We start from the raw sequence: 26,610 nt of genomic DNA on the forward strand, positions 1-26,610 counted from the left end.
GATCCCGAGGGAAATTGGGTTTTGTTACAGCCGCACCAACCAAGAATAGTGAAGAAATATAGCAATATAAAACCATAAATAATTAAATAATAATGTTGATCATGCCAAGTGGAAATAAGTCCAGGACCAGCCTATTGGCTCAGGGTGTCTGACACTCCGAGGGAGGAGTTGTAAAGTGTGATGGCCACAGGTAGGAATGACGCTCAGTGTTACATCTCGGTGGAATGAGTCTCTGGCTGAATGTACTCCTGTGCCTAACCAGTACATTACGGAGTGGATGGGAGACATTCTCCAAGATGGCGTGCAACTTGGACAATGAAAGGGATGACTATTTTCTAAATGGTTTCTCCAGCATTTTGTGTGTGTTGCTCAGATTTCCAGCATCTGCAGATTTTCTCGTTTGTGATTTGATAATTTCGTTCAACTTCACTTACCCCATTATTGAAATGTTCCCACAGCCTATGGATGTGCTTTAAAGGAGACTCTTCATTTCATGTTCACGATATGTATTGCTTATTGATTTAATATTATTTCTTATTTTTTCTTTTATATTTGCAGTTTGTTGTCTTTTGCACACAGGTTGTCTGCCCTGTTGGGTGCGGTCCTCCATTGATTCTATTATGGTTACTGGATTTATTAAGTATACCAGCAAGAAAGCCAATCACGGGGTTGTATGTTGGTGACATGTATGTATTTTGATAATAAATTTACTTTGAACTTTGTCATGTGCAACAGTAGTACCTCAAGAATACCAGGTGACGAGAACTACTCACCTTCAACCTCACCTGTTCTGAATACCCATCTCAAGACGACCCATTACTACAAACAACTGTCACCTAATTTCTGCAGCTCATCACCTGCTCTATAAGTTACTCACCACAGCTTATGAATTTGTTCCAGTAGCCTTTGAACTGCTTCTCAGTTTCACGCTTGTCCTCCAGCTTTGCGAAGATAAGTCACTTCTTCCACTGTCTTTAAGTTCACTCGTTCAGATTCCCATGTCTCATCTCAAGTTTCTACCATTTCCAAACTAACATTGTGTGTGGATTCATCACCTCCTCACTTTATAGAGTCTGGCACCTCCATTTAAAACTGACTCTCTTCCATATTCTCTTTAACTGCCCGCTGCTCCTAATCCCAATGTCTCATTGTAACCTAGCGGTATTTATTCAACACAATTAGGTACATGGATGGGAGGAGTATGGAGGTCTGTGGTCCAGGTGTGGGTCAATGGGACTAGACAGAATAACAGTTCAGCAAGAACTAGATGGGCTGGAGGGCCTGTTTTTGTATTGTATTGCTCTATGTCAAATCTATTAACATTAACCTTATAATTATTTCACCAAACAGTAATTCTCAGAATCAGGTTTATTATCACTAACATATGTCATGAGATTTGTTATTTTGTGTCAGCAGTACAGTACAAAATATAAAAGCTACCCTAAGTTGCAATGAGGAATTGGATAGAGCAAAAGAGGAATAGCGAGGTGCTATTCATGGGTTTATGCACCATTCAGAAATCTGATGGGAGAGGAGAAGAAGTTGTTCCTAAAACGTTGAGTGTGATTCTTCAGACTTTTGTACCTCCCTGATGGTAGTAATGAGAAGTGGGTATGTCCTAGGCGAGGGTCCTTAATAAGGGATTCTGCCTTCTTAAGGCACTGCCTGTTGAAGATGTCCTTGGTGGTGGGTAGGCTTGTACACGTGATGGAGCTGACTGAGTCACGACCCTCTGTAGCCTCTTTCAGTCCTGTGAATTGGAACCTCCATACCAGGTGGTGGTGCAATCAGTCAGCATTTTCTCCACCAAACATCTGTAGAAATTTACGAGAATCTTTGCTGCCATATCAAATCTTCTCAAGCTCCTAATGAAAAATAGCCACCGACAGACATACTTGGTATTTGTAAACAACAGTAGATTCATACCATTTAATTGGATGCCTCAGGGCTGAGAGACATCAGTGAGCATTGACAATCTCAAGACCCACCCATCGTCAGGTAAATAAACATGACAAAGTTAACCATAATCCCCTCCCACTCCCACTCAGGCTGATCCCCATCTCATTGTTTGTGCAATGGTTGTGATCCTCTCTAATATGATGCTGTTTGCTTCCTGAGTATGTATTATCATGGTTTCTCATCATCTGTGTGTGTAAGAAAGGACACCCGATGTCATACAATTTCAGATTTAAACAGTTTGTCCACTCTTTCAGACAGATTTTCAGTGAAAGGGACTATGTTAAATTTTAAAGGATTAAGCTTAGTATGTAAAATAATTATAATTGAATACGTCCACAAGAAAATGAATCTCAGGGTTGTATATGATGACATGTATATATTTTAATAAATAAATTTATTTTGTTAACTTTGAACTGACTCTGCAGCCATGGTCTGTAACCATTGGCACTTGCCTCAGCGTTGAACTGGTTCCGTGGCTGTGGATTCACTTTCAGGGACTCTTCTATTAATATCTTGTGTGTTATTTGTTTACATTTTATTATTCTCATGATGTTCTTTTTTCTGCACATTGGGTTTTTGACAGTCTTTGTTGTGTGGGGGTTTTTAATGGGTCTGGTGTGCTTCTGTGTTTTGTGGCTGTCTGCAAGGAGGTAAATCTCAAGATTGTATACAATATACGTATTTTGATAATAAATGTACTTTGAACTTTAGTTAGAGGACTTTTATCCTGAGTGTACGTAATTTTTTACCGCTTTCATTTGAAAGCATTCATCTTTTTAATTTCCACCTCTTCATCAACTCTCATGATCTCTTCACATATCGCTTTAATGGTTTTTCTGCATTAAATGAAACTAACTTCCCCACAGCTCCAGCAACCCAAGTTCAAATTTGACCCCTGATGCTGTCTTTGTGGAGTCTGCACGTTCTCCCTGTGGCCACACAAGCCTCTTTCAACTGCTCCGGTTTCCTCCTACACCTCAAAGACGTACAGATTGATAACTTAACTGGCCAATAAATGTCCCTAGTGTGTAGGTGAGAGGAAGTTGATGGGATGTGGAGAGAATAGAACTGGGTCAGTGTAAATATGTACTTGATGGCTGACAGACGTCAAACACCCATCACACTGATCACATTTAGCAGAAGGACCTTCTGTATGTTTTGCTTCATATCACCTACCTGCAGGAAAGATATATTAATACCTTAAAAGAATAAGCTTAAAATAATGCAGAGAGACTTTACAATGTTTTTCTAGGACTTAACTTGAGTTACGGGGAAAGTTTGAAAAGGAGATTATCCCCTGGAGTGCAAGAGAATAAGGGCAGATCTTATCAGGGTATACAAAATTATGAGGGGCATAGACAGGATGAATGCATGCAGGCTTTTTCCAATCAGTTTGGGTAAAACTAGAACTAGAGTTCATAAGCTTGGGATAAAAGGTAAAATATTTAAGAGGAATCTGAGGGGCATGTATGAAGGAGAAGAGAGCACGTCGTAGAGAGTGAGGGTCTTTAATGATGCATGCTGCCCTTTGAAGATGTCTTTGATGGAGAGGAGACTTGGGCCTGTGATGGAACTGGCTGAGTCTACAACTTTCTGCAGTTTTTTTTTTATCCTGCGGGTTGGAGCCTCCATATCAGGTGGAGATTCAACCAGTCAGAATGGTCTCCACCATACAAATGTAGGAGTTTTTTAGTCTTTGGTGATAGACCTCAAAGTGCCAGTAAGCAAGTTCAAAGTGAGCCACTATGTGTAAAATGAATGCAATAGAATCAATTTAGTCTTAAAAGGCAGAGGAAATGGACTGTAAAATATTTTGCCCATAAAAGCAGTGTGAAAAACTGCTGTGAGGAATGTAGTTAGATGTGAACCACCTGCAGAAAAGCAGCCACAAACACATTCAGCAATTTATTTAGAGATACAGTGCAGAACAGGCCCCTCCAGCCCAATGATCCCTGTCACCCAGCAACCCACCTATTTAACCCTAGCCTAATATCTGGACAATTTACAATGACCAATTAACCTGCTAACAGGTACAACTTCAGACTATGGGAGGGAACCAAAGCCCCTAGGGAAAGCCTATGCAATCATGGGGAGAACATACAAGCTTCTTACAGATGGCATTGGAATAGAACTCTAAATTCTGAGCTGTATAGTATCACATTAACCACTATGCTACTGTGGCACCCCAATGTAGCAAAAATCTAGAAATGCTGGAAATCTGAAATAGAATATACCTGAAATACTCAACAGGTCAGGCAGCATCTGTGGAGAAGGGAAAATCAGGTTAACATTTAGGCTGGAAATGCTGGTTATCTGAATCGATGAATTTAATAGTGATCCAATGCTGCATCTCGCCAAGATGCAGTTCACCAGCAGGGCAGAAACACACAGCAACTGGATCCGTTTACAGCCTTGGCGGAGAGTGAGCAAAGTCAACCCAACCTTCACCTTCATACCCGACCCTTGGGCTTTCAGTCTACCTGGGCCAATGTTTAAATTGCCCAAGCACCAAGTAGTGTCCCGTTCTAGGACCCAAATCCAGACACTCCGATATGTTGAGGCCACTGTTACGAATGTGCCACAACTCTGAGGGGCCGAAGGGTACGAAGTCGCCCCCTCCTTTTTGAGAATCGCAAGATCGCTATTAATTCGGGTCTGGGACCCAGGAAATGAGAGAGAATCCACAAGGTTTGGAATGTGTCCTGGCCTCAGCGAAACAAAACCATTGATAACGGCTATTGTCTCTTAGACGGAATTGTGTATTGAGTACCGTACTATTCAGTGAAGCCCCTCAGGGGACGACCAGAGTGGGCTGGTTGAGGGATTGCATCATCCCAACCTGACTGACATCTGAGACCCCGTGAGTAAGGATAAAAGAAGGTCTGGGGAACAATCCCTTTAGACGCACCAGGAGAAACACTAGAAATCCCGTGACAGCGTTTAATAGTGACAGCTGGTGGGGGGCTCATGTGTGTCCTTCCCTTGCCTGGGATTGGCAGGCTCGCCATGGAAGAACGGCTTTAGCTAAAGGAGAGAGAGGCCACGAGTGAACAGCCACACCAACGGAACTCCCAACGGATCGAAATCATAAAAGGAAAGCCGGTAAGTTTTTCTCCCAAAACTCTCTCTCTCTCCAACCATTGAAAACCCAGCGGTCTCCAAAGGCTGCAGCCTACATGAACTGAGTGACTGTTATATTTCCCTCGGACAATACATTATCCCCTAGACAACAATAGAGCTTATTTCTTATTGATTATTATTATACCCGCACTTTTAGATTTAGTATTGACGACGTATATTATCTGTATGTTTGCATTGATATTATTTTTGATATTATTTTTGTGTATTTTTACTAATAAATACTGTTAAAAGTCGTATCATCAGACTTCAACGGACCTCTCTATCTTTGCTGGTAAGTGACCCAGTTACGGGGTTCGTAACACCACCCAGCCTGAACTCATTCTTAATCTCACCAACTCAGCTCGAGCGATCAATCAAACCTCGCACCCAGATTAGGTTGACGGGCATCGAAACCCTTCCTCGTTGACTCCTCTCCAAATTGCTCACACCATCTCTGGTAGTGATATGAACTCCGTCTGCAAACCTGGCAACTCAAACATGTTGCGCCTTGCAATTGACTCAACATGGTTCATCGCCCGAACCAGCCTCACCTCCACCTGCCTCCTCACTGTCTGCAGTGATAGTTCATCACAACTTGCTTCAGAAAAGACGGTACAAGTACCATTTTCAGTCAAATCTCTTGCCTTATGATTTACCAGTAACCTGTCACACATGCTCAGTAGTGTAATCTCAGACACTGACCCCTTGAACACAAGTTTATTATTTATTTCTTTTGCATTATTTATCTGCTTGGCAATTTATAGTATTTTATGTGGCTTTGCACTGTACCACAAAGCCATGTATTTCACAACGTAAAGAACATAGAATCAGTCTTAGGCTATTAGGACCATTGAGTTTATTTTGCTCTGCCAAGGCTCAATCCCAATCTCCTGCCATCTCCCCGTAACCTTTCATGCCTTTCCTTCCTAATTAAGTGCTTATGAAATGCCACTTTAAATATACCTAATGACTCAGCCTTCACTGTCATCTGTGGCAATGATTCACTGCTCTCTGTCATGTTGCAGTTAACGAGAAAGTTTAGCACAGGAAGACAGAGAAGTACAAGGCCATAACAATATAAATGGTGAGGTCAAGAATCCATATTATTGTAGTAGAGGACTATTGGTCAGAAAGAATGAAAATTAGTGAACAGGAATGGAGGTGGCCATTTTGTGGAACTACCATTCAGCCCCCATTTTGTGAATAGTTTGTTAAACTGATTTTTGCTCTGGAATAACTTTATCAGAGCTATTGAATGTGGACATTAGGAGTTTCAGCTAATGACCCGATAAACCTAAGACCACTCTCAGATGTGTAAAGTGGCAGGTTTGCAGTAGAAGCAATCTGTAATCTTGTTAGACTCAGTGTCTGAGTCACCTGGTTTGACTGTTTTAAACAAGTCAGAGTTAAAAAGGACAAAGGCACAAGATTGAGGGCAGAGACCATAGATCAATGCTGGTTGTAGCCTTGGATCAGAACCAATAAGAGTCCAGCTAGGTCAGGTGACCTTGAGCCAATGGGGTTGGAATGTATCATTTGAACTGATGAGGAACACTGTAAGAGTTAGGAGCTTCAAGGAGCAACAACTCTCTAGCCACCCACCATTGGGGATGTAGAGTACTCCACAGACATGTAGAGATTAGATCTGAACCATGAGAAATACATGGCCAGCATAGACTCCTTTTACAAGTATTACTTTTTCTATTCTTTGATTGTTCATGGAGGGTCAGGCAAACTTAGTAGGTGTGCACACAGGTGTTCGGTTGTGTAAATTTACATGCTCTTCATTTGAGACAATAAAGGTACTTATTGGTAATTACAGATTCCCTCTGTGCCGCTCTGATTATTATTACTAAGGGGTAAGGATTTTTCAGTTATCTTAAAGCTGTGGGATACAGGTTCTCCTTGAGTCTGGTGGATGTGTTTCTGGGGTTTTGTACCTTCTGCCAGATGGGAGAGGGGAGAAGAGTCTGGTAAGGGTTGGGTCTCTGATGATGTTGGCAGCTTTACTGAGCACCAAGAAGTGTAGACAGAGTCTATGGGGAGGAGGCTAGCTTCTGTGATGTGCAGAGCTGTGCCCACCACTGTTCTTGCTGATTACAAAATGGGTGAGGTTGAAAATATCTAAATTGAAGCCCCAGTTTAATCCATTTGTTTATTCCATTAACATTTCAATAATGTCTCCAATACTACTGATCTTCCTGTCATAGGTAAACTTGGACATGATGCTTTCCCTCCCGTTAGCTATACTATTTAATAAGTTTCGTGATTTGCGGCAACCCCAACCTGATTCTTCTAGGGCCATAAGTCATCATACTGGCTTACTTATTCTCTCTTTCTTGTCTCTCAACCACATTCATACCACAATTCACATAATGGACATAAAACATAGAAGCAGAATTAGGCCTTTCCAACATAGCAGATATATTATCCTGCTCAACCCCATGCTCCTGCCTTTTCCCTGTAACCTGTGATGCCCTCGGTAATCTATCAACCTCTGCTTTAAATATACTCAATAATTTGACCTTCAAAGCCATCTGTGGCAATGAAGTCCAAGGATTCACCATCTTCAGGCTAAAGGAAATTCTCCTCATCTCTGTTCTAAAGGGCAAACACAAGGAAATCTGCAGATGCTGAAAATTCAAACAACAACACACACAAAATGCTGGTGGAACAGCAGGCCAGGCAGCATCTATAGGGAGAAGCGCTGTCGACGTATTGGGCCAGGACCCTTCGTCAGGACTAACCGAAAGGAAAGATAGTAAGAGATTAGAAAGTAGTGGGGGGAGGGGGAAATGCAAAATGATAGGAGAGGACCAGAGGAGGTGGGATGAAGCCAAGAGCTGGAAAGGTGATTGGCGAGTGATACAGAGCTGGAGAAGGGAAAGGATCATGGGACAGGAGGCCTTGGGAGAAAGAAAAGGGGGGGGGGGGAAGCACCAGAGGGAGATGGAGAACAGGCAAACAACTAAATATGTCAGGGATGGGGTAAGAAGGGGAGGAGGGACATTAATGGAAGTTAGAGAAGTCAATGTTCATGCCATCAGGTTGGAGGCTACCCAGCCAGCATATAAGGTGTTGTTCCTCCAACCTGAGTTTGGATTCATTTTGACAGAAGAGGAGGCCATGGATAGACATTACAGAATGGGAATGGGACGTGGAATTAAAATGTGTGGCCACTGGGAAATCCTGCTTTCTCTGGCGGACCGAGCATAGGTGTAGAGCGAAACTGAATCCCAGTCTGCGTCAGGTCTCACTAATATATAAAAGGCCACACTGGGAGCACTGGACGCAGTATACCACACCAACCGACTCACAGGTGAAGTGTCGCCTCACCTGGAAGGACTGTCTGGGACCCTGAATGGTGGTGAGGGAGGAAGTGTAAGGGCAGGTGTAGCACTTGTTCCGCTTACAAGGATAAGTGCCAGGAGGGAGATCGGTGGGAAGGGATGGGGGGATGAGTGGACAAGGGAGTCGCATAGGGAGCGATCCTAGCAGAAAGCAGAAAGAGGGGGGAAGGGAAAGATGTGCTTGCTAGTGGGATCCCGTTGGAGGTGGCGGAAGTTACGGAGAATTATACGTTGGACCTGGAGCTGGTGGGGTGGTAAGTGAGGAGAAGGGGAACCCTATCGCGAGTGGAGTGGTGGGCAGATGGGGTGAGGGCAGATGTTTCAAATCTCTTACTACCTTTCCTTTCAGTTAATCCTGATGAAGGGTCTCAGCCTGAAACGTCAACAGTGCTTCTCCTTATAGATGCTGCCTGGCCTGCTGTGTTCCACCAGCATTTTGTGTGTTCTGTTCTAAAGGGATTGCCTCATACTCTGACACTGTGCCCTCTGATCCCTACTGGAACCATCCTCCCAAATTCTTCTCTGTCTAGGTCTTTCAATAGTTTCCTCCCTCATTCTTAACTCCAGCAAGTACAGAAAGAGTAAGGAGCCACCTTGTGCATTAACCCTTTCATTCCTGGGATGATTGGTCTCCTTTGAGTTATGAATAACTTCAGCGACAAATTTCTTTAAAGGATAAAGGGAGGGATAAAGTAAAACAGAACTAGTCCTGGTCAATTATTTTGCACGTTATATGTGAACCTAGAGTTTCAGTGTTTGATCTGTGACATTTGGTAAGGGTCCAGAACATATTGGCTTCACGTATCACCTTTTAGCCAGTTCTTCTTCCTTCCCCTCCCCCCCACCCCATGAATTGATGGTGAGGAAGGCAAATGGCATGTTAACATTCATTTCAAGAGGTCTAGAATACAAGAGCGGGGATGTGATGCTAGGCTTTATAAGGCACTGGTGAGGCTTCACGTTGAGTATTGTGAACAGTATGCTGGCATTGGAGAGGGTCCAAAGGAGGCTCACAAGGATGATTCCAGGACCGAAAGGGTTATCATACGAGGAATGCTTGATAACTCCGGGTCTGTACTTGCTGGAATTCAGAAGGATGAGGGGGGATCTCATTGAAACCTTTTGAATGTTGAAAGGCCTAGACAGAGTAGATGTAGAAAGGATGTTTCCTATGATGGGAGAGTCTAGGACAAGAGGGCACAGCCTCAGGATAGAGGGGTTGCCTTTCAAAATAGAGATGTGGAGAAATTTCTTTAGCCAAAGGGTGAATTTGTGGAATTTGTTGCCACATGCAGCTGTGGAGGCCAGGTTGTTCGGTGTATTTAAGGCAGAGATTGATAGGCTATTCATTGGACATGGCGTCAAAGGTTATGGGAGAAGGTGGGGAACTGGGGTTGAGGAGGAGAGAGAAAAAAGGATTAGCCATGATTGAACGGCAGGGCAGACTCGATGGACCAGATGGCCTAATTCTGCTCCTATGTCTAATGATCTTATATTCTAAAAAACCCTGGTCAGATCACCCTGGAATATTATATTCAGTTCTGGTTGCCTCATTATAGGAAGGATATGGAAGCTTTAGAGAGGGTGCAGAGGAGATTTACCAAGATTCTGCCTGGATTGGAGAGCAGGTCTTCCGAGTTTAGGCTGAGCAAGCCAGGGCTCTGGATTGAAGGAGAATGAGAGAAGTGTCAAGTGGATAGCCAGAGACTTAAGTCCATAAACATTTCTGTTAGAAAAAGTAAGTTGTGGTGGATTCTTATTAGAGTCAAAGAGTTGTACAGCATAGGGACAAGCTCGTTGGCCCAACTCACCCATGCTGACCATGATCCTTATTTACACCAATCCCATCTACCTGTGTTTGACTCTCTTCCCCTGCTCCTTTCCAGTCCAAGTACATGATTACTATATACTCGTTGTACAAACAATACTTTCTATATTTTTATCTGAAGTTATGTAAATTTCTCCCTTAAGTTATAAGCATTTCCTGTGAGGACTTGGTACGTACTCCTCATGTAATGCATGGGTTTTCTCCAGCCACTCCAGTTTCTTCCCACAGTCCAAAGATGTACTGATTAATAGGTCAATTAGTCATTGTAAATTGTCCTGTGATTAGGCTAGGGTTAAATTGTGGGCTGCTGAGTTACAGGCCTCAAAAATGGGTCATTCCTGATGAAGGGTCTCGACCCGAAACGTTGGCTACTCTTTTCTCACAGATGCTGCCTGACCTGCTGAGTTCTTCCGGCATTGTGTACGTATTCTTTGACCCACAGCATCTGCAGTTGTATTTTTGTGTTTTGCCCTCTGTGTCTCAGATTCCTGGATTTTCTCCCTGTTTAGAAAACAGTCTGCACATTTAGTTCTACGTCCAAAGTGCATGACCATGCATTTTCCAACGTTGTATTTTATTTGCCACTTTCTTGCCCATTCTCCTAATCTGTGTAAGTCCTTCTGCATCCTACCTGTTTCCTCAATACTACCTGCCCCTCCACCAATCTTTGTATCATCTGGAAACTTGGCAACAAAGCCATCTATTCCATCATCTAAATCATTTATATACAGCATACAAAGAAGTGGTCCCAACACAGAACCCTGTAGAACACCACTAGTCACTGGCAGACATCCAGAAAAGGATCATTTTATTCTCACTTGCTGCCTCCTACCAATCAGTCAATGCTCTAACCATGTTAGTAACTTCCCTGTAATACCATGGGATCTTAACTTGGTATTCAGCCTCATGTGTGGCACCTTATCAAAGGCCTTCTAAAATACAGAAGATCCACTGCACCCCCTTTATCTACCCTACTTGTAACATCTTCAAAGAATTCCAACAGGTTCATCAGGCAGGATTTTCCCTGAAGGAAACCATGCTGTCTTTGTCCTATCTTGTCGTGTGTCACTAAGTTCTCCATAACCTCATCCTTAACAATTGACTCTAATATCTTCCTAACCACTGAGGTCAGGCTAACTGGTCTATAATTTCCTTTCTGCTGCCTTCCTCCTTTCTTAAAGAGTGGAGTGACATTTGCAATTTTCCAGTCCTCTGGCACCATGCCAGAGTCCAATGATTATTGAAAGGTTGTTGAAAGTAGAACAGTAGATGTAGTGTATACAGATTTCAGTAAGGCATTTGATAAGGTACCCCATATTGAGAAAGTAAGGAGGCATGGGATCCAAGGGGACCTTGCTTTGTGGAACCAGAAATGGCTTGCTCACGGAAGGAAAAGAGTGGTTGTAGACGGGACATATTCTTCATGGCCCAGGGATCTGTTCTGGGACCCCTTCTCTTTGTGACCTGGATGAGGAAGTGGAGGAATGGGTTAGTAAATTTACTGATGACACAAAGGTTGGAGGTATTATGGATAGTGTGGAGGGCTGTCAGAGGTTACAGCAGGACATTGATAGGATGCAAAACTGGGCTGAGAAGTGGCAGATGGAGTTCAACCCAGATAAGTGTGAGGTTGTTCATTTTGGTAGATCAAATATGATGGCAGAATAAAGTATTAATGATAAGACTCTTGGTGGTGTGGAGGATCAGAGGGATCTTGGGGTCTGAGTCCATAAGACACTCAAAGCTGCTGCGCAGATTAACTCTGTAGTTAAGAAGGCATATGGTGCATTGGCCTTCATCAAGCGTGGGATTGAGTTTAAGAGCTGAGAGGTAATGTTACAGCTTTATAGGACCCTGATCAGACCCCACTTGGGGTATTGTACTCAATTCTGGTCGCCTCACTACAGGAATGACGTGGAAACCATAGAAAAGGTGCAGAGGAGATTTACAAGAATGTTGCCTGGATTGGGAAGCATGCCTTATGAGAATAGGTTGAGTGAACTCGGCCTTTTCTACTTGGAGCAACAGAGGATGAGAGGTGACCTGATAGAGGTATATAAGATGATGAGAGGCATTGATCATGTGGATAGTCAGAGGCTTTTTCACAGGGCTGAAATGGCTAGCACGAGAGGGCAAAGTTTTAAGGTGCTTGATGTAGATACAGAGGAAATGTCAGGGTTAAGATTTTTTGCAGAGAGTGGTGAGTGCATGGAATGGGCTGTTGGCGATGGTCGTGGAGGCAGATACAATAGGGTCTTTTAAGAGACTCCTGGATAGGTACATGGAGCTTAGAAAAATAGAGGTCTATGGGTAACCGTGGGGAATTTCTAAAGTACGTACATGTTCAGCCCAGCATTGTGGGACAAAGGACCTGTATTGTGCTGTAGGTTTTCTGTGTTTCTATTATTTCTAATGCCACCACAATCTCTAATGCTACCTATTTCAGAACCTTAAGGTGCAGTTCATCTGGTCTGGGTGACTTATGTACCTTTAGATCTTTCAACTTTTTGAGCACTTTCTCTCTTGTAACAGTAACTGCACCCACTTCTCTTCCTTCACACACTACAACATCAGGCATACTGTTAGTGTCTTCCACAGTGAAGGCAGATGCAGAATACTCATTTAGTTCAGCAGCCATCTCCTTGACCCCATTTATTATTTCTCCTGCCTCATTTTCTAGTGGTTCTACATTCCCTCCCATTTCTCTTCTATTTTTAACATACTTGAAAAATCTTTTATTATCCACTTTGATATTATTTGCTAGCTTGCTTTCATATTTCATCTTTTCCCTTCTAATGATTTTTTAAAGTTGTTCTCGGTAGGTTTTTAAAAAACTTCCCAATCCTCTATCTTCCCACTAATTTTTGCTTTGTTGTATGCCCTTTCTTTTGCTTTTACAAAAGCTTTGACTTCTCTTGTCAGCCATGGTTGTACTATTTTACCATTTGAGTATTTCTTCATTTTTGGAATACACATGTCTTGCACCTTCCTCATTTTACCCAGAAACTCACACCATTACTGCTCTGTTGTCATCCCTGCCAGCAGCACCTTCCAATTTACTTTGGCCATCTCCTCTCTCATACCACAGTAATTATCTTTACTCCACTGAAATACTGCTACATCAGACTTTACTTTCTCCCTATCAAATTTCAAGTTGAACTCAATCATGTTGTGATCACTGGCTCCTAATGCCCCTTTTACGTTAAGCTCCCTCATTGCCTCCTGTTCATTACATAACACCCAATCCAGTATAATTGATCCCCTAGTTTAGAACAAACTGCTCTAAAAAGCTATCTCTTAGGCATTCAACAAACTCACTTTATTGAGATCCATTGCCAACCTTATTTTCTCAATCGACCTGCATGTTGAAATCTCCCATGTCTACCGTAACATTGCCCTTTTGACTCGCCTTTTCTATTTCCTGATGTAAACTGTGGCCCACCTCCCAGTCACTGTTGGGAGGCTGGTACTTGACTGCAATAAATGTCTTTTTACCTTTGCAGTTTCTAAACTCAACCAGCAAAGATTCAACATTTATCCTATGTCACATCTTTCTACTAATTTGATGCCATTCTTTACCAGTAGAGCCACATCACCCCTTCTGCCTACCTTCCTATCCCTCCGATACAACGTGTAATCTTAGACATTCAGCTCCCAACTACAAACATCCTTCAGCCATGATTCAGTGATGGCCACAACATCATACCCAACAATCTGTAATATTGCAAGAAGATCATCCATCTTATTTCTTGTACTACATACATTTAGATACAACACCTTGAGTACCGTATTTGCTGTCCTTTCTAACTCTGTGTCCATAATGATTTGATGCTCAGCCTGTTGGCTGCAACGAAGCCCCATCACCTGCCTGCCCTTCCTGACAATCTGACTGCACACTTTTTTGCCATCCATCCTTTCCTGAGTCCCTTCAGTCTGGTTCCCATCCCCTGCCAAGTTAGTTTAAACCTTCCCCAACAGTTCTAACAAACCTGCCCTATTATTTTAGAGCTGCAATATTACCTCATGGCTTTTGAACTCAGTCCCATTGTGGTAATTTCTACTTTAAAAAAGGACCACTCGACAATTTCATGGCTGAAAGAACATCTTTATCTGGGACAGCAAATGATATTAACAATACAGAGGCTGTCAGATACCTTGTGCGGCCTGGGTGGTGGAACTATATACAATGCATACTGGGAGTAAAACCCCGCCAACCACGGAACCAGCGGCTTGTTACCAACAGCTTCCCGATTAGTATTAACTTACTGTTAATAACACTTAGTTACAACACCCATGACTAATGAAGGCCAATTTCAGTTCATGTTCAACATCTTCAAAATGTCATTAAAAACCAGCACATTTGCCAGTGAGGCTTCCCTCCCTGATGCTCGAAATAACTTATATAGACACTTCAAGGCATCCAGCACAACACCAGCCACAAAAACTAACACCTTCCCAAGTGAGCAACCACTGACTGTAACAGCAGCAGGCATGAGAAGGACTCTGCTGAAAGTCAATCCCATTAAAGTAACCAGGCCAGACAACATCCCAGGCAGAGTTCTTGGGTGGTGTGCACACCAGCTCACTGGTGTCTTCACGGACATCCACACTTCACTCATTCACTGTCCCCTAATGCTTCAAATCAGCCACCATCATCCTTGTACCAAAGAACTCTACATCTTCAGAACTAAACAACTATTGCATTAGATACCAACACCAATCATCATAAAGTGCTTTGAATGGCTGGTAATGGCACATATCAAAAACTCCATTCCTGCCACGTTGGATACTCACCAATATGCTGACTGACAGAACCACTCTACAATAGATCTTATAACATCTGTCATGCACCCAGCCCTGTCACACCTAGAAAACCAGGACACCTGTGTCAAAATGCTGTTTCTGGATTGTAGCAACATAGAAACATAGAAAACATACAGCACAATACAGGCCCTTTGGCCCACAAAGCTGTGCAGAACATGTCCCTACCTTAGAACTACCTCGGCTTTACCCAGAGCCCTCTATTTTTCTAAGCTCCATGTACCCATCCAGGAGTCTCTTAAAAGACCCTATCATTCCTGCCTCCACCACTGCTCCAGCAGCCCATTCCATGTGCTCACCGCTATGTGCGTAAAAAACTTACCCCGACACCTCCTCTGTACCTACTACCAAGCACCTTAAAACTATGCCCTCTCGTGCTAGCCATTTCAGCCCTGGGGAAAAGACTCTGACTATCCCACATGAGTAGTACCTCTCATTATCTTGTACACCTCTATCAGGTCACCTCTCATCCTCTAGTAAACACAAAGTGCACTGCAGATGCTGTGGTCAAATCAAGACGTACAAAAAAGCTGGATGAACTCAGCAGGTCAGGCAGTATCCGCTGAAAGAAACAGTCAACGTTTTGGGTCAAGACCCTTCGTCAGGAGAAAAGGAGAAAAGGCTTTTCCAAGGAGAAAAGGCTGAGTTCATTCAACCTATTCTCATAAGGCATGCTCCCCAATCCAGGCAACATCCTTGTAAATCTCCTCTGCACCCTTTCTATGGTTTCCACATCCTTCCTATAGAGAGGCAACCAGAATTAAGCACAGTACTCCAAGTGGGGTCTGACCAGAGTCCTATATAACTGCAACATTACCTCTCAGCTCTTAAACTCAGTCCCACAGTTGATGAAGGCAAATACACCATACGCTTTCTTAACCACAGAGTCAACCTGTGCAGCTGCTTTGAGCGTCCTATGGCCTTGGGCCGCAACATCCCTCTGATCCTCCACACTGCCAAGAGTCTTACCATTAATGCTATATTCTACCATCATATTTGACCTACCAAAATGAACCACCTCACACTTATCTGTGTTGAACTTCATCTGCCACTCTCAGCCCAGTTTTGCATCCTATCAATGTCCCGTTGTAACCTCTGACAGCCCTCTATACTATCCACAACACCCCCAACATTTATGTAATCAGCAAATTTATTAACCCATCCCTCCACTTCCTCATCCAGGTCATTTATAAAAATCACCAAGAGTAGGGGTCCCAGAACAGATCCCTGGGGCACTCCACTGGTCACCAACCTCCATGCAGAATATGATCCATCCACAACCCCTCTTTGCTTTCTGTGGGCAAGCCAGTTCTGGATCCACAAACCAATGTCCCCTTGGATCCCATGCCTCCTTACTTTCTCAATAAGCCTTGCATGGGGTACCTTATCAAATACCTTGCTGAAATCCATATACACTACATCTATGGCTCTATCTTCATCAATGTGCTCAGTCACATCCTTAAAAAATTCAATCAGGCTCATAAGGCATGACCTGCCTTTGACAAAGCCATACTGACTATTCCTAATCATATTATGCCTCTCCAAATGTTCATAAATCCTGCCTCTCAGGATCTTCTCCATCAACTTACACTGAAATAAGATTCTCTGGTCTATAATTTCCTGTGTTATCCCTACTCCCCTTCTTGAATAAAGGATCAACATCCACAACCTCCAATCCTCTGGAACCTCTCTTGTCCTCATTGATGATGCAAAGATCATTGCTAGAGGCTTGGTAATCTCCTCCCTTGCATCCCATGGTAGCCTGGGGTATTTCTTGTCCAGTACCGGTGACTTACCCAACTTGGCTTTACAAAAGCTCCAGCACATCTCCTTTCTTAATATCTTAATAACTACATTCTATCCTTTTCTTAATATCTATTAATATCCCTTTTTTAATATCTACATTCTCAAGCTTTTCAGTCCGCTGCAAGTCATCCCTACAATCACCAAGATCCTTTTCCATAGTGAATACTGAAACAAAGTATTCATTAAGTACCTCCATTACTCTGATTGTGGTGAACATTATTCTCAACCCAGGTGCCCCCCCCCCCCCACCACGCTGTGTACACTAGGTGACGGACAGGAAATAATAAAGTTGTGGTGGAGTTGCTGGGTGGAGGTATTGATCAGCATTACTGCTTGAGGAAAATAACTTTTTGATTGTGGTGGTCCTGGCATGGATGCTATGTCGCCTCCTCCTTGATGTCCCTTTTTTGGCACCTGAGTAATCACACTGTCAAGTTTGCCAATAACACAGCAGTGCTGGGGGTCATCACCAACAACGATGAGACAGCCTACAAAGAGGAGGTGGAAGAGCTCAAGGCCTGGTGCGAGGCAAATAAACTCTCCTTCAATGTCAACAAGACAAAGGAGAAGGTTATTGACTTCAGGAGAACTCGCCCCGCTCACATCGCCCTTTACATTGGCTGCACAGCTGTGGAAACTGCAAACAGTTTCAAATTCCTGGGTTTGTACATCTTACACAACCTCTTATGGTCCCACAACATATTCTGCACAATCAGGAAAGCTCACCAATTAGGCATCCAGATTTCTGCCATAGGAGTTAAGAAGTGTTTGACATGTTCAGTTTTTAAAATTGCAGTTAAAAGGTTGATGTACCACAATAAATTATTGAACCAATTTGTAGATAATGGTTTCTTTGTAATCTCAGCAAGATGCAAGGACCTGTTATAGTGCTGCCAACTGTAACTCATTAGGGGCTAGATTTATGTGATACACAGAAGGGGCTGAATTAAAATTATTTTGCTTGCCTGCCTCATACAGAGACTGTATTCATGAATACAGTATGACATTATACTGAGGTTTACTCACATTTACCGAAGATGTTCTGCTCATTAAGCTGAGAGTTTCTTTCAATGGGAACTGAAAACTGGTTGTTCGTTACATTAGCATCTAATGTTCTCAGGTCAGATGTCATCTGAGCTGGATGCTGAACGAGGAACTCTGTGCCATGCCCAGGACATTCTTTAAACTTTCGTATTCAAAGAAAATCTCATGCACTCCACTGCAGGTCCATTTTCCTTGATTCCAGTAACATTGTTTAGTTTATTCCATGCATATGTGCAAATATGGTCCCAACGGACACTGAGTAAGCTATAAGTTATGAGTTCCATCCCCATGTGGTGCCTTAAGCACAAACATTTAGGCAGGTATATAGGTGCAGTATCTAAAGGATTTTAAAAGATTAGGTTTATTTGTCATATGTACCTCTAAACGTAAAATGACCGACATGGACTGAGAATATGCTGGGGGCAGACTGCAAGTGTTGCTACACTTCTGGTGCCAACATAGCTTGCCCACAACTTGATAAGCTTAACCCATACAGTTTTGGAATACGGGATGAAACCAGAGCACTGGAGGAAACCCATGCAGTCACGGGGAAACTATACAAATTCCTTACAAAAAGTGGCATGATTTGATCAGTGATGGCTGGGACTGTAATAGCCTGCTCAGCCACTCTTCATAGATTGATGTGTTTATTTGTTTTATTTATATAGAGATACAGTATCGTAACAATGTGTCCCCATTGCCCAATCACACCACTATTTGTCCAATTAACCTAATAATCCTTGAGTATTTGGAACATGTGAGGAAACCCAAGCACTCACAGGGAGAACTTACGAATTCCTTCCAGTGGTGGGAATTGAACCTTAATCGCTGGTGCAGTAAAGTGCGGTGCTACTGTGCCACCCTGAGCAAATACTTCACAGTTGTGGGTGCTGCCTTATGCTTGTAAGTATTAAGCCAGGACTCTGTTCCATTGAGGGGTATGTGAAACAACGTTATAAAAAGTACTTGAGAAACGAAAGTGTAAAAAGTACAAATTTCATGACCTACAAGTCAGTGATAAAAAACCTGATTCTAATTTTGATAAGATTAACAAGATTGCTGTACTAGCTGCTAGTGCAGCCTCAATGGTACAAATGACATCCATCTTGACACATCAATTCCATGATTTAATGAAAGATTTGCTTGTACCTGGATTGCCAACCAGTAGCTGAGAATGCTGTGAATTTTCAGCATTCCCTAAGTCTTCATAGATTTAGGAATCTTCTAAATCTTCTAAATCTTCACAGCATTGTCTATATAAATTCCATGATTCAATGAAGGACAACCTGGATTGTCAACCTGCCTGTGTTTTTTCAGTAGCTGAGAACACTGCATACTTCTAGCGTTTTCCACCATCACTCCCAGTATTTGCATCTTTTTCTCTACTCTCATTTTATCTTGATTGGCAATCAGGAGGTTGCCTGCTTTCAGAGTGAACTTGTTTTTCCCAGCTCACAATGACTCACATCAGACAAAGTGGTGTGGTTGTGGTGAGGGAGGGGGATAATGCACCCTGGTCTATTGTTAATAACTGACCCCAGTCAAATTCACAGTAACATATTCCTTTTAAGTTCTATGCCCTGAAGAAAATAAGCCCAGCAATCACAGAAAAGTGGTGAAAAAAATAAAAGCCATTACAGGATTAATTGGTACCAGTCAGTCAACCTGAGACCTGAGTATTAGAGCTGACAAAATCTAGCTGACAGAAGGAGTAAGTGACAAGTGTTTAAGTGACTGAGCCAATGACCAGAGAGATGGGCTATTGTTCAGGAGACGTGTGTTAAGTCCACTGTGATTTCTAGGGAATTTAAATTCTAGTTAGCCCTTCCCCATCCCCCTCTATCTATTACATCAGTCACTGCACTACACTGTAAACACTATATACTCCTTTTTATAATGCTGGAAATAGATGCTGGCATTTGAGTATTTATGTACATTTTATTCCGCATCTGTAGTCAGAGTTATAGAACACTACAGCACAGAATTAGTCCCTTTGACCAATCTAGAGCATGCTGAACTACTATTTATCTGCATTGTCCCAGACCATTGTCCTCCATACCCTTCTGATCAACGTACAACCAAATTTCCCCTAAAGGTTGAAATCAAACCAGTATCTGAGGATCTCACCGGGTCCCTGAACTCCTCCACCCTGATCAGCGACTTTATTTCCTGCGGATCATCAAGAAAGCTCACCTCTGTCCCAGGATACTGATGGACTTTTACCGTTGTACCATTGAGAGCATACTCATCAACTCGGTGAAAGACGCTCTTTGGTCAGCCCGAAACTTTATGGTCTACCAGCACACGGAGATGTCCGTAGGAGAATGCTGCTGACTGGCACATTCTCGGCTGCAGGAGTACGTGCTGAGGGACGCACTGAAACTTGGTTCAGCCACCGGTGGGGAAGGACCACAGCCTAGGGTTCTTCTCCCGCGAGTGTTGAGGGGTAGGGGGGTGGGGTATATACCACTCAACAAGGATATGTACATATATAACCATATAGCATAAAACCATATAACAATTACAGCACGGAAACAAGTCATCTCGGCCCTTCTAGTCCATGCCGACACTTACACTCACCTAGTCCCACTGGTCCACACTCAGCCCATAACCCTCCATTCCTTTCCTGTCCATATACCTATCCAATTTTACTTTAAATGACAATACCGAACCTGCCTCTACCACTTCTACTGGAAGCTCGTTCCACACAGCTACCACTCTCTGAGTAAAGAAATTCCCCCTCGTGTCACCCTTAAATTTTTGCCCCCTAATTCTCAAATCATGTCCTCTTGTTTGAATCTCCCCTACTCTCAATGGAAAAAACCTATCCACGTCAACTCGATCTATCCCCCTCATTATTTTATTTATGGAATTTATTTTATATATGGAATAACAGAGTGCCACGTGGGTGGCAAAAAGTGTGGAAATGTAAAGACCGTAATGGAAACATTTGTAAAGGATTGAGAGTCATTGAATGGTTTATTGTACTTAATTTTATTTTTGAATAAAGTATATTTTGTTTAATAAAAAAAATTGAGAGCATACTCACCAACTACATCCCAGTGTGGTAGTGCAATTGTCCTATATCAGACTGCAAAGCACTCCAGCGTGTGGTGAAAACTTCCCAGCAGATTATTGGCACCCAATTGCCACCATTGAGAACATCTACCATAAACGCTGCCTCGTCAGGGTAAAAAGCATTATCAAGGATGCATCTCACCCTAACCATGGACTTATTACTCTTCTCCCATCCGGTAGGTGCTACAGGAGCCTCCACTCCTGCACCTGCAGGCAAAGGAAGAGCTTCTTCCCTGAGGCTGTGACCCTGCTGAACCTCACTTCACAACACTAAGCAGTATTGCACCCGTATTGTACTGTCTCAGTACTTTTATATTTGTGTGCTGCAGAACTTACTTTTTATTCACAGTTAATTTGTAAACAACACTATTCTTCGCATTTCTGGTCAGATGCTAACTGCATTTCATTGGCTTTGTATCTGTACTCAGCACAATGACAATAAAGTTGAATCTAATCTAATCTAATCTGTTGGCAGCTCGTTCTTCTCTCTCACCATCTGAGTGAAGATGTTCTGCTTCATGTTTCCCTTAAGCATTTCACCTTCCACCCATTACTTCTAGTTCTAGTCTCACCCAATCTCATTCTCATGTGCCCTAAAATGATAATCATGGGAGATTCTAACATGCAAGTCAATTAGGAAAATCAGGTTGGTAAATGATATCAAGAGAGTGAATTTGTTGAATGTCAATGAAATGGCTTTTTAGAGCAGTTTGTTCTTAACTAGGGATCAACTATATTGGATTGGGTGTTATGTAATGAACCAGAGGAAATAAGGAAGCTTAAGGTAAAAGAGCACTTAGGAGCCAGTGATCACAATATGATTGAGTTCAACTTGAAATTTGATAGGGAGAAAGTAAAGTCTGATGTAGCAGTATTTCAGTGGAGTAAGGGAAATTACAGTGGTATGAGAGAGGAGTTGGCCAAAGTAAATTGGAAGGAGATGCTGGTAGGGATGACAGCAGAGCAGCAATGGTGTGAGTTTCTGGGAGAAATGAGGAAGGTGCAGGACAGATGCATTCCAAAATTGAAGAAATACTCAAATGGCAAAATAGTACAAACGTGGCTGACAAGGATGTCAAAACTAATGTAAAAGTAAAAGAGAGGGCATGCAACAAAGCAAAAATTAGCAGGAAGATAGAGTATTGGAAAGCTTTTAAAAAACTATAGAAAGCAACTAAAAGAATCATTAGGAGGGAAAAGAAGAAATATGAAACCAAGCTAGCCAACAATACCAAGGCAGATAGAAAAAGCTTTTTCAAGTATATAAAAAATAAAAGAGAGATGAGAGTGGATATAAGACCACTAGAAAATGAGGTCAGAGAAATAATAATGGGGGACAAGGAGATGGCAGATGAAATAAATGAGTATTTTGCATCTGTCTTCACTGTGGAAGACACTAGCCATGTGTCAGATGTTGAAGAGTATGAGGGAAGAGAAGTGAGTGCAATTACTATTACAGGGAGAAGGTGCTCAAAAGCTGAAAGACCTAAAGGTACATAAGTCACCTGGGCCAGATGAGTTACACCCTTGTGTTCTGAAGGAGGTAGCAGTAGAGATTGTGGAGACACTTAGCAATGATCTTTCAAAACTCGTTGGACTCTGGCATGGTTCTGGAGGACTGGAAAATTGCAAATGTCACTTCACTCTTTAAGAAAGTAGGGAGGCAGCAGAAAGGAAATTATAGACCAGTTAGCTTGATAGTAGTTGGAAAGCTGTTGGATTCAATTGTTAAGGATGAGGCTTGGTGACACAGGACAAGATGGTACAAAGTCAGTATGGTTTCCTTAAGGGAAAATCTTTTCTGATGACCTGTTGGTATGTTTTGAGGAGATTACAAGTAGGATAGGTAAAGCGGATGCAGTGGATGTTGTATACTTGGACTTTTAGAAGGCCTTTGACAAAGTGCCACACATGAGGCTGCTTACCAAGTTAAGAGCCCATGGTATTACAGGAAAGTTACTGGCATGGTTAGAGCATTGGCTTATTGGTAGGAGACAATAAGTAGGAATAAAAGGAATCTTTCTTGGCTGGCTGCCAGTAACTAGTGGTGTTCCGCAGGGGTCAGTATAGGGACCACCTCTTTTTATGCTGTGTATCAATTTAGATGATGGAATAGATAGCTTTGTTGCTTAGTTTGCAGGTGATATGAAGATTAGTGGAGGGACAGGTAGTGTCGAGGAACCAGAAGGGCTGCAGAAAGACTTAGAGAGATTAGGAGAATGGGAAAGAAAGTGGCAAATATTTTAATATAATTTTTTTATTGTTTATAGTGACGGAATGTTATTGTTTCATTTTGTTGCAAGTCACATAAACACCACAGCAAATTCCTAAATTCCTGATACATGTAAATGTATATGGCAAATAAAGATGATCCTTGAAGTAAAAAAATTATTAATTAAATAAATCTGGAACTTGGAAAGAAAGCCTTAATGGTGGCCATTAATCCACAGGTCTTTTGCAAAAGAAGTCCATCTGACTTCATGGAAGGAAATACCTTGTACATCCCTGGTCCATCCAAAGCTTTCTGACCCTGATGGGGTGAGCAGTAGATGATGGAGACAGTAGACTGCAGACACTGGAATCTGGAGCAACAATCAATCAGCTGGAGGAACTCAGTAGATCAGCAGCATCAGTCGGTGGAAAGCATTTGCCAAATTTGTGTTGAAACTCTGAATCAATGAGAAATGAGATTTAGATCATATTGGTAAAAACTGAAGATTTACAATTTGATTTGATGCAGACTAACTCTCCTTAATGTAGGACTGAGCCATGTACTCTTAACTTCAGAAGGGCCTCTCTTACCACACTATTGTTGATTGCACGTATCTGGATGGGAGGGGTATGGAGGGATATGGTTCAGGTGCAGGTCGAAAGGACTAAGAGGAATAACAGTTCAGCACTGACTAGATGGGTTGAAGGGCCAGTACAGACTAGGCGGGTTGAAGGGCCAGTTTCAATGCTATAATACTCTTTGACTAATAGAAATTACTGACCATGCTGTCACTATGGTGATACTACTAGTCGATGCTAAAACTTTGCATGCACAGAGACTTCACTTGTCAAGCATTTGTCAACCCAGCTTTCTTCTCCCACTGTTCATCTTTACCATCCCTTCTCACGCCCTCCAACCAGATTTCACCTGTCTATCACTTCCCCCCCCATCTGATCTCACTTATCACATACCAGCCTCTATCCCACCACCCCTCCTAACACTGCTATATACCTGCAATCATTTCTGTTTCCTCTCGGTCCTGATCAGGATGTTGACTTACCATTGTGTATCAATGCACCATCACAGCTTGGCATGGCAACCGCTCTGCCTGAGACCACAAGACATTGCAGAGAGTTGTGTACACAGCTTAGCACGTCACAGAAACCATTCTCCCCACTATTGATTCTGTCTATACTTCTTGCAGCCTTAGAAATGCAGAAAGCTTAATCAAAGATCCCACCCACTTCAGACATTCTCTAGTCTCCTTCTCCCATCAATCAGGAAATACAAAGGCTTGAAAACACATACCACCAGGCTCAAGGACAATTTCTACACCACTGTTACAAAACTATTGAAAAGATCTTTACTTGTCATATATATAACAAAACATCAGTGAAATCCATTTCTTTGTGTCAGCAACTGAAATGGTCCAAGGAAATGTCTTGCAAATGTCGCCATGCATCATGCACTAAAATAGCATGTCCAAAACTCACTAGCCCTAACTGTATGCTTTTTGGAATGTGTAAGAAAACCAGAGCCCCCAGAGGAAACTCACATGGTCACAGGGAGAATGTACAAATACCTTACAGACAGTGGCTGAAATTGAAACTTGATCAGGGATTGCTGGTGCTGTAAAGTGATTGTGCTAACCACTATGTTACTGTACCTCTATGGCTCCCTAGAACAGAAAGATGGTCTCTCAACTTCACGCTCTACCTTCACGCTTTACCCTTATTTTTTGTTCGCATTTTATTTTCTCACTAGCCGTTAAATTTTATTCTACATTCTGTTATTGTTTTACCTTGTATTATCTCTATAATTTGATCTGTATGAAGATTATGCAAGACAAGCCTTTCTTTGTAGCTCATTACATATGATGATAAACCAATTCCAATTACACCTTTTTGCCTTCACAGATGCTACCTGAACTATTGAATTCTTCTATAAATCTGTTTTATGTTCCAGATAATAGCACCCACCAGCTCTTCAAGACCCTACCATTGTTCACTCCAAATCTTTCTTTCATCAAAGTTGTGAATTCTGTCACATCTTGGTTTGACTTTTTTGTCGAATGTTGTAAATTTAGCAGTGATTTACCTACAGTATTTGAGTCAAATCTGGGTCAGGTGCTTTTGAGATCAGCAAACTCTCCTCAACAGTGACTTCTCCTCAAAGGTATTTTATTGGCCATGAAGTGTGTGTCAAGATACACTACACTGAGGTTGTGAAGAATGCTGAGGAGATGAAGACCTTATTTTTCATTGCGGGCAGAAAGTACACCAAGAAGTTGTAGTAAACTTTAGATTGAGCACCCAGCTTCATAAGATTTTCAAGAAAGAAATTGTTGGCATTTTTATGCTCTTGCACCTAAATTGGGATGCCTAAAGTTGGTTGAGAACCATGAAGTGCAGTCGCTTTTGTAGTGGAAGAGATACAGCTGATTAACTGAGGGCATAATAAGATTCCACAAACAGATGTTATGATGTAGAATCATAGACTTGTAGAGCATTACACCAATTAGTCCATTCTGAGCTGATCATCTACTCGCAAACAGGCTATATCACTCCAAAACCCTCTAATCATACTTTATTAAATATTACAATTGAACCCAGATCTACCACTTCCCCTGGCAGCTGATTGCTCACTCGCACCAGCCTCTGAGTGAAGAAATTTCCCTCAGGTTCACCTTAAACATTTCACCTTCACCCTAAACCAAGATCTGTAGTTCTAATGTCACCCAACTGAGGGGAGAAAAGCTACATGCGAACACCCTATCTATACCCTTCATAATCCTATATATCTTTCTAAGATTGCCCCCCATTCCAAAGATAAAAGTCCTAACATATTCAAACTTTCCCTAAAACTCAAGTCCTCAAGTCCTGGCTGTCAGGCTTGCACATGCAGGCTCCTCCCAGTTTCAACCCAACTAATAGTTGTCACCTGCCACTCATTTCCAATGCATCACCTGCAGCCTATTTAAACCAAGCTCTCATCCAGAATCCTTGATCATTTGTTGAACCAGCCAGCCTCATCCAGGTGCTCTAAGTTGTGTTAAGTGTCCATTCCCTTTTGTTTTGTGGTTCCTTGTGGATTGTTATTTTGCAGTTTATTAGTAAAATACCATTTACTGCTAAATCGCCTTCACTGCTCTGTGTTTGGGTCAAGATTCCTTTATGTTTCCTGACACTGACAGCATTGTTATAAATTTTCTCTAATGGTCAATAAATCTCTTTAGGTTGTGTTGTTTGAAGACTTGACCAGGAGAACAGGGTTTGCTCACTAGCCCTTGTCCAGATTAATGCCATGGGACTGCCACTACATTGATGTGTCAGCAGTGATTAAGAGCTCAATAAATCTGCAGTAGTGCTTGAACTCACATCAATACTTTTTTT

The 26,610-nt window shown here is 42.3% G+C and overlaps 1 long non-coding RNA gene across 1 annotated transcript; it reads right to left on the bottom strand.

Annotated features, from left to right (window-relative positions):
* Positions 1 to 670: 670 nt before the first annotated feature.
* Positions 671 to 24,925, bottom strand: LOC132378015 (uncharacterized). The gene is made up of 3 exons (XR_009506866.1): positions 23,501 to 24,925; positions 4,194 to 4,221; positions 671 to 1,865 (listed from the first exon to the last, which is right to left on the bottom strand). It is a non-coding gene; the product is annotated as an uncharacterized LOC132378015 (long non-coding RNA).
* Between the last annotated feature and the right edge of the window lie 1,685 nt (positions 24,926 to 26,610).

This window comes from Hypanus sabinus, chromosome 19 (genome assembly GCF_030144855.1).
Source record: "Hypanus sabinus isolate sHypSab1 chromosome 19, sHypSab1.hap1, whole genome shotgun sequence".
NCBI classification, from domain to species: domain Eukaryota; kingdom Metazoa; phylum Chordata; class Chondrichthyes; order Myliobatiformes; family Dasyatidae; genus Hypanus; species Hypanus sabinus.